The sequence below is a fragment of the Astatotilapia calliptera genome, chromosome 8 (assembly GCF_900246225.1).
Source record: "Astatotilapia calliptera chromosome 8, fAstCal1.2, whole genome shotgun sequence".
In the NCBI taxonomy this organism is placed as follows: Eukaryota; Metazoa; Chordata; class Actinopteri; order Cichliformes; family Cichlidae; genus Astatotilapia; species Astatotilapia calliptera.
Window position 1 is genome coordinate 22,996,885 of NC_039309.1, and position 9,578 is coordinate 23,006,462.

Genomic DNA, 9,578 nt, shown 5'->3' on the forward strand with positions numbered 1-9,578 from the left:
ATTGGCTCAATGTGGACCGACCACAGGTTTTTTTTTCATTGGCTGTTAGGAAGCTTCTCACGTGGCAGGAGTGTGTTTTTAAAGTTAGGTAACCCGCCCTCACGTGTACGCCAATGCGCTGTCTGCATGCTGCATTCAAGTCCTGTCAGAATGTGTGTTTTTATGGCTTCATCCCGCCTCACAGTTCACAGGATGAGCTTTAAATATAAACTAGAAAGTGCATTTTCTGAAGAAACTGCAGTGTGAATGCTTGAATCTGAATGTATGCATTGAAATGAAATAATTACTGAATTTAAGTTAAAAATTTTGAATGAGATAAAAAAATAAAACCCTAATTTAACCTGAAAACAAAAGTGCTGAACTGCTAAAAGCTGAAGGTTACACAGAAGAAGAAGTTGGAAAAAAGCTGAAAATGTTTTAATTGTAAATTAGAAAAACCTAAGAAATGAGAAAAGAACATTTAGAGTCAGAAAACATCTGAAAGAATATTAAAAGGTCATATTCTTTGAATCACTGAATGACTAAAATGTGATCCCTCCACTTGGACCCACACAGTTTAAAAAGTTTACATCTCTGAGCTTTGAAAGACAAGATGTTGGAAAAAGAACAACGATGGCGACGTTTTGAGGGTAAAATGATGGCTTTAACACTGTGGACACAGCAGCAGTTGAAAGAGAAGTGTTTAAGATGAATTTTGGCAGAGTGGCAGAGAGAGCTCGTTAAGCAGGCAGGTGTGAGCCTGGTTGCTATAGTGACCGCACCCAATGGCTCCATACACACGCACACAGACATGCACCTCACTTTTGCTGCTTAAAATGAACAGAAAAGTCAGGCCGAAACAAATCGTTCCCAAATGAAAAGTAAAAGTCGTATTGACAAAATTCTTTCACCGTGAGCGACAGCAATGTCTAGTCTACCAAATTCTCAGTTTTCATGTCTGTGGAGTTTATTATATGGACGTGGTGACAGTGGAAAGACACCATGCTCTTCTGATTTTCAAACGAACCTTCTGAGCCATTTTAACATTAGAGTCTATGGAAGAGTTGGAGGGAGGAGGCTGTGCATTGGTGACATTTATGAAAGAACCATAACACCTAGTACAATAGTAAACACATTGGATGAAAGAGGACAGCGATGGCTACGTTTTGAGGGTAAAATCATACCTGTAGAGCAAACGCTGCGGACACAGCAGCAGTTTTAAAAAAGATTTTAAGATTAATTTTTTTGCTCCTCTCACTCTAGCAGTTGAGCTGCCTCACTCTAGCCCCAACATTCCGTCCCATACACACCCATTATAAACTCTGAAACGGGTGAAAAAACATCATGAAACTTAAACTGGAACTGAAGAAAAAGTATAATAGATATTGAAAAGATAAATACAAGTTGAATAGTTGAATGTCTTGTCTTCGTTTTAAAGTTTGAATGGTGGCTCTATGTCAACGTATGTGGAAGTAGTAGGAGTTTAAAAATGAGTAACTTGAATGAGAATTTGAAGGGTCTCCCCATTGAAATACATGGGAAATTTTTGTTGAATAAAGTTGAATAAAATTAAAAATATAAATGTTAAAAATGAGAAAAGTAGAAGCAGTCATGTCCAAAAGAATAGGAATCTAATGGTGTTTGAATGGTTTTTCTAAGTTGAACGGTTTTGAAGGAGATAGATTACAAAAAACGTACGGAATAGATAATAATAAAATAGAATAAAGATTCGAATAACAATACTGTGAATGCTTTTCAAGCATTCACACTAAATACATTTTGGGTGAAAATACTCCCTCCACGTGAAGGGTCCATGTAAAAGAAGAAAACAAACAAACAAATGATTGTTGACCACACAAGAAATGCAAAAATTAGCCAAGAAATGCATCAAAGTTATGGCTGAGTTATAACACCATGGCAACGTAATAATAATCATATAATGACAAATTATATATATTTTTAAAATGTATTTTCCATGGCTGACAGCTATAAAATAGATCTTACAGTCAGTGCAGATTTGAGGGAGAATGTCTGCTGCTCTGTGACTTGCTTAGCGAGCCAACATCCCGTGGATGCTCCGAGGAATCACCCAGGAACAAAATGCTAACTTTGTTTTTACTCTCTTTCAAACTGTGACAATAACTCACTCAAGGACAGAATGTACAGGTGATCATAGGGCCAAACAAATACAGTTTATTGGCATACTTTTGTTTCTGTTTAAAAAGTCTTTTAACTTTATAATATTTAGTAAGGTAAAGTAATGCATTTTAATTACACAAAGGTGACAAATACTCTCTCATAACCAAAACACTGCTACTGGCTGTGTGGGACATTTAGATATAGATCCTGGTGTAAAATCAGGATCTTTCATGTTGTTCTCAGTGTATTGTTGCAGGGCTCACACAGGCAGCTTTACAGGGCTGAACACCTCAGCTCAGTGGGTGTGTAGGACATTGGACTAACGATCTTTAATCACATAGTTTTATACACCACTATTGAATGTAATTATGATCAATTCTTAAACTCTGGCTCCCACAGGGTGTCTTTTGTCTCTTTCCTTCACCCAAAGATGCACATGATCAGTAGTGAGTCAAAGAGCTTAAGCGAGGACTCCCAGTAGGGCTGAAATGTCCTGGGACTCTCCACCGTTTGGTCTGAGAGCTGAAGAAGCTTCTTTAAAGAGAGGTGAAACTTCACGAAACATCCAGTCGCTTTCCTTTCCAAACTCCTCACACTGTGCCAAACAGTTGTTAGTGCGGTTAAACTTCGGGGTCACTGGATATCTGTACACATGTTCATAAACAGTGATGCTAATAGTGCTGTTAAATTATGACTTGGTCTTATGCAATTAATTTGCAGCTTGCAAAAAATGAGTCATAAATATATGTATTAATATATGTATTTATTACAACATTTCTGCCATATGTACGATATAAAAAGTATGTTACAAGAAGGGTGTCATGTTCCCAGAGCTTAGTCCTGGCCATAAAGCAGGTAAAATAAATATTGAACAAAGTATGGAGCAAAGGTTTTGTACAAAATATTAATTACATTTCAGTAAATGTGTTCAATACTTTTTCTCTGTGTAATCTTTCATTATAAACTTAATTTATGGGCGTCTACAATTTGAATTCTTTGCACGTTTGGATTGGATGGGTTGTCACAGGCGTCATGTTAACAGCATAAATACATTTACTTAGAAATTGGTGACATGTTCAATACTGATTTTACCTGCTGTATTGGAGCCTATCCAGAGCTTACAACACCCCCCAGAATATCATCTTCAGGGAAGGATGAGATGAAGCAGCCCTCTGAGTCAACGAGTGGATCGCTGATCTTCCAGATTAGGATCGTTGAGCTTCAGTAGAGGTTGTAGTGATTGTAGGAGGAGCTGGGTGAAGACTTTGGTACTGAGATAAAGTTCAGCATAGGAATGGAAGCAGATGATGTCACCAAGGGGGAGCATATAGATGGTGAAGAGAAGAGGTCCAAGCACAGAAGCTCAAGTTCTGTTGAAGAATCAGGAGAGTAGCAGTGAGGCCAAGATGGCTGCTTATACATGAGAGAAATATGAGAAACAGGGTCGAAGGCTGCAGAAAGATCCAGGAGGATGTGCCCAGAGTCCACGGCAATGACAAGGTCCCGGACTTCCACACAGGTGGATTTCCTTCATTCCTAAGAAAATAAAACAGCTCAATACTCTTTTGCAAAGGTCTCTGCAACAGCACCGCCATACAAGGAAACTGCAGGTTCCATTTTTTCACATAAAAGGCAAGACACACAATCACAGTGGCAAAGGTGCCATACGCCATTACTACCCAACGATCCAGCAGAGACTGAAGGGCTGCCACCGCCTCAAGTAGTGGCCACAAATGAGGATATCAGGACGAGGTGTGTGATTACACACACCTGTTCAGCAGACCCCATTTCTTACCATAACCAACCCATGCACACACACACGTGACTGCTTAGAGGAGAGGGCCACACAGAAAATGATGAGCCAGCAAGGTGAGGACTGAGGGGCCGTGACATCGTCAGGATCCACGCCTGGCTTTCTGAGGGGGCACAGAGCAGGTGGACATGGTGTTGTGTTCATACTACACACTGGATTTAATCAGTTTCTGTTACTCTCTGGCTATCTTCCACAATCTGATTTTCGTCCTGTCCTCCTGTTATTATTGTAGGATCTTTGACTTACAATATAAAGCACCTTGAGGTGACTGCTGTTGTGGTTTGGTGCTATATAAATAACATTTAATTGAATTTAACTGAATTACAGCTGTCTCTCTATATCATCTCTATATGTCTCTCATAATAGACCTTCTTAAAGAAACAGAAGAAACTGGTAAGTATCAGACCAGCAGGCTTTCCAGTGGGTAATTAGAGCTGGACAGAAAAGCAACCGTCAGTATCAGTGATATCAGTGAGATGAAGTGCCTGCAAAGAGCCTAGAGTATTATAATAACAAACAATACACACCACAAAATCAACTGATTTAATTGTCGACTTAATAATGTTTACTTATGTATTCATTTAAATGTGTATTTGTGTTCTGTAACCAGCAAATAAAGTTACAATTATAAATCATCTTCAGTGTTGGGGTTGGACGCAGGATGTGGGCTTCACCCATTTCTGTTTAGGCTAATGCTGACACCTGCTGGATGCATTTGAACATGAAGTAATGTAGGAACTCCGTCAGCTCTGAGCCATCTGTAACTTATTATTATTTATTTATTGCATAGGCTCAGATTAAACCCACATGCAGTTCATTTAGAAATTAGTGTTCAGTTATGTTTGAATTAGTGGACTTTGAGGAGTTTTTATTACAAAAAAAAGTCCAAATACTTTGACTGACCAGTGTTTGGCTTGGCTCTACTCCCAGAGCTCAACACAGAAGCATATGGATACGTTCACTTTCTACACTTTTCTCAGACAGGCATGAACATTTTCACATGTTTCTCTCTTGTTTAAACTCTCAAAGTTCAAATCTTCGTAGACAAATGAGTCCAGTATTACAGGATGAAACCAAAGATCAAACCGTGTTCTCAGGTCCAGAGCAGCTGCCAGAGGATTCAGCATTAATGAATCATTAATGAATCAATGGTACAGAAGCAGAGGAAGCAAGAAGAATGAGTTGAGTAAAGTTTGACTTATCTGTTTTGTTTCGCTTAATGCGCCTTATAATCTCAAAAATATGGTAACTTCTACCTTCCTTTAGCGTGTCCAGAAGTCCAACTTTTCGTGCGATGGTTAGCATCTTCCTCTGCCTTTAGGTGCTACCACAGGTGACTCTGATGGTGCACAACATTTCGTCAACAGTGTTGTGTTTGTTGGGGAGAAAATGTACAAAAACGTCACAACATAAACTTTTAAGATATTTTCAGGCAAGAATGTAGCTGTGTAAAGTTCAAATATCTGCTCAATTTATCAAGACATCACATATTTGCAGAAATGCTCCGACGTTTTGGGAGACGTCTATTTTTTTTTAATGCTTTGTGGCAACTTTTGAACATCTGTGGCATCTATTAATGTCAAATCTAGCCTTTATTTAACAGCATAAGCAAACTGCTTTTCTATTTAACGACTTTTCTGTTTTATTACATTTTAAATAATAATAATAATAATAATAATAACAATAGTATTTGTTTTGTTAAAAATGTGTTTAAAAACAAGTTTTGTTGTGACAGCTATAGTCCAGATTAGTGGCCTGTTAAATGGCTAACGTCTAGGTTGGCTTTATACTTGAGAATAAAGTAATACAGTTTGTTCTTCTAAAGAATTAAGTTAAATTCCACAGTTGAATCATAAGAAACATTATGTTACTTACAAACCCTGCCATATGTTAGATCTGGTCATTTTGCTTATAAGAAACTTTATATATTGGAAGTTAACTTTTAACAAGCATGTAATGATTATATTTAAATTAGGTGGTCTTTTTTTAAACGCATGTCTCTTTAGGCCTAAACTGACAGTGCCAATACCACACATTCAGACACAGTAGTAGATGGTGTTTTTAATACTATATGTGTTAGTCTAATTTGGTTGTATGGCGTCTACATTGACCCTCTGTGTTGTAAGTTATTATGATTGCACAGCCATTAAGGATCAAATCAGTTTCTGAAAAATGTTCTGTTTTTTTCTCCCTCTGCTTGCTTCTTACTGTCTTTGAGGCTCGGGTCCAGCACTCGGGTCCTGCTGCTGGACAGAAAGACATCAGTAAGTATTTTGGTTTTCCAATATATTAGCAACTGTCAGTGACATTTATATTAATTAGGCTGAACTTTAATCATACTTTAGATCAGCCTGTTTTACTTATTGTTTTATTTGTGCTTTGGTTTGGGGAAGTTGTTTCTGTACTGATCTTTTCCTGTCTTCTGTTATTAGACTTGAGATATGACTGCACGATGCTGTTGCTGGTGACTCCAGTTAATTCTACAAGACATGCTGTGTAAGTAAACAAACAACAACAGTTTGGTCTTTCTTGAAAGATCACATCCCCCAAACTTAGTTTAGAGGGTCTACACTGTATATAGTGAAGTCTGCAAGTTTTCTAACAGCAGCATTTGTTTTGTGCCCAAATCATTTTGCACATCATTAGAATGAAAGTTATTGGCCATGTTTGCATAGATCTTTTTAAAATGATGCTTTCATGACATTATTGTGTGTTGGGTGGTGGTCACAGCTATCCAGACTGACAGTGGGACATTGAATGTCACCTCTCCGGAGGGGAGGGGGCCTGAGATTGTGTAAATTGGAGTCTGTTTCATACCAAATGCAGAAAAAAATGTTTTAAGAAAGCAATTAAGTTCATGTTCCAAAAAATATGATTGTTTGCTTGCAGGACACCAGGAGAGATGAGTCCTCCGTCACAGATGGTGTGGTCAGTGAAGATGGTCGCCTGCAGGTTCAACCTCATTGCATCTGCAACCCACATCCACTGCCACTGTACTTAAGGGAAGTTAAAGACTTTCTTCTGCACCTACATTTGGATCACCTCGATCCATGACAGTCATTCAGGCAGTAATGCCTGGACTGGAAACAAGCATCCTTAAAATATTACAACATTCCAGCTCCTGTGTTGGAATGAAAAACAAATGTGTTGTTTAAATCAGAGACTGCACTTGTGACAGAACAACAAATATTTTATTTTGATTATATAAGTAAGTACAAAACAAACATGTGGTAGGCCTAAACTTTTCAGAATAATTTTATAACTGTGCGTTTATTGAGTTTTAAACTTTACACTGACACCAAAATTAAACAAACAAACAAAAAAAAGACAAACCCCCCCCCAAAAAACCCAACAACAACATAGCAGAACGAAACAAAACAGACAAAACAAAACAAACAAACAGACAACCCGGCTCATGAATACAAAGAAATAAGTGGAAAATCCAGACATTTTGATTATGATACGATTAACAATACATATATGTAGAATAGCATTGATCTTCTTGCATTATACCAGGGCCCGTGAGAAAATAGCAGAAATATCCAAACCGACATACGTCATAATTGGGTCCCATATTTTATGAAACTTTTTGTCCTGACTATGTAGCTTGCATGTTAGGAAATCTAGTGACACATATTCCAATACTGTCCGGTGCCATTGAGTCTTAGATGGGGCCGTGTCCGTGATCCAGTTCAAGAGGACACATTTCCTTGCACAGAATGTTAACAGTGCATAGTGCTGCTTTCCAAACTTCCCCCTAATTTTGTCGTTTGCCACTCCAAGTAGCATACACAGTGAATTGCATTCAGTGTCAGTGGTGAAGATCTTATCCAGTTCACACTTTATGAGGAACCAGAATTGTTGTGTTTTCCGGCAGGACCATAGACAGTGCGTGAGGTTGCCCACCTCTATTTTACATTTAGGGCACAGCGGAGAAAGGTCTGAATTGTATTTATGGCATTGAGAAAGTGATATGTGAGCGCTGTGTAGGATTTTAATTTGGATTGCCTTAACTTTATTACAGACGCTCAGAGATTTAGCATTCTCCCAAACTTTGTCCCATACCTCGTCACTGATCTCTATATTTAATTCCTTTTCCTAAGTCCTCTTCAAATAAGTTGTGACCCCAAATTCTGTTAACAGGCTGTCAATGGAAAATTGTACTTAGTAGTCAGTATAATCTTTTAATGATATAAGTTTGCATATGGTAGAATACTGCATGTAATCATTTGTGTTTAGAAGTATATAGTTGGTGGCATATTGAAAGAATGTCTCATCCTAGGAGGACTGTAACATTCCAGGGTGTTCTGGCGTTCACCCCCACATCCTAGGAGCATGGGAGAGGTTGTACCTTGTCTTATTGTTTTACGGTAGGATTAACGTAGCTATGTCAGTTTTAGTTTAAGTGCTTTTTTACATATAGATGAACTGTTGGATTTTCCAGACCAGCAGGTTAAGGGAAGTCGTTTATGGACACACACACACACACACACACACACACACACACACACACACACACACACACACACACACACACACACACACACGTACACCTCCACATTCCAATGTAAGGAACAAACACTCACTGAAGCATATAAATAAAGACCAGGGCAGTCCTCAGTGCGAGTCTCTGAGCCTCACTCTTGGAGTGTCAGTTCTGGAGACTGCCCTTGCTAGCAAGAAATTCTGTGTGTTTCTCTTCTCTGAGTCTCTACTGAAGAAGTGTTTTAGAATATATCTCTTAACATTATTTGGTCCTTCGAGCCCGAGCAGACAATATCAGAACTGTTATCTGTGACTCTGTTCCAGGATCCAGCACTGATTCCTGACGCCGTGGGGAGCCAGCACCGAAGCCTGTGCACAGCCCTCTTGGACGAGGAGAGAGCCCCAGGACGTGAATTCGGGTCTGGGCCGATGGCCTGGGCTGATGGCCTGGTCCACGGCGCTGGGATTCAGTCTGATGATCCGAACCACCAGTGAAATGTCGGAGGGTGAGAAACAATATTTTGGTATATAAAACGGCCGCAAAGGTTTAAAGTAACGTGATAAATTAGGTTGGGTTCGCTGAAAGGAGCTGAATTAGACTTAAGTTTTAGAGGTAGCTGAAATTACTTCGTGACAAATTAAAATGGTAAATGGCCTGCATTTGTATAGCGCTTTTCTAGTCCATAGGACCCCAAAGCGCTTTACACTACATTCAGTCATCCACCCATTCACACACTGGCGATAGCAAGCTACATTGTAGCCACAGCTGCCCTGGGGCGCACTGACAGAGGCGAGGCTGCCGGACACAGGCGCCACCCTCTGACCACCACCAGTAGGCAAACACGGGGTTAGTATCTTGCCCAAGGATATTTGGCATGCAGCCAGGATGCAGCCTGGGATCGAACCACCGACCTTCTGATTAGTGGCTGACCTGCTCTGCCACCTGAGCTACAGCCACCCCAAAATACGTTTAGGCAAATGAAAACACGTTGAGACAGAGAAATTAAAATAGGTTGGGTTCACCAAAAGGAACTGAATTAGACTTGGGTTTTAGAGGTAGCCGAAATTACTTTGTGACAAATTAGCGCACAAATGTCTATGTGTGTGTATGTGTCTGGAAGTAAGTTGATTTTACAGCACAGTACGCTGCTGAACTACTTCC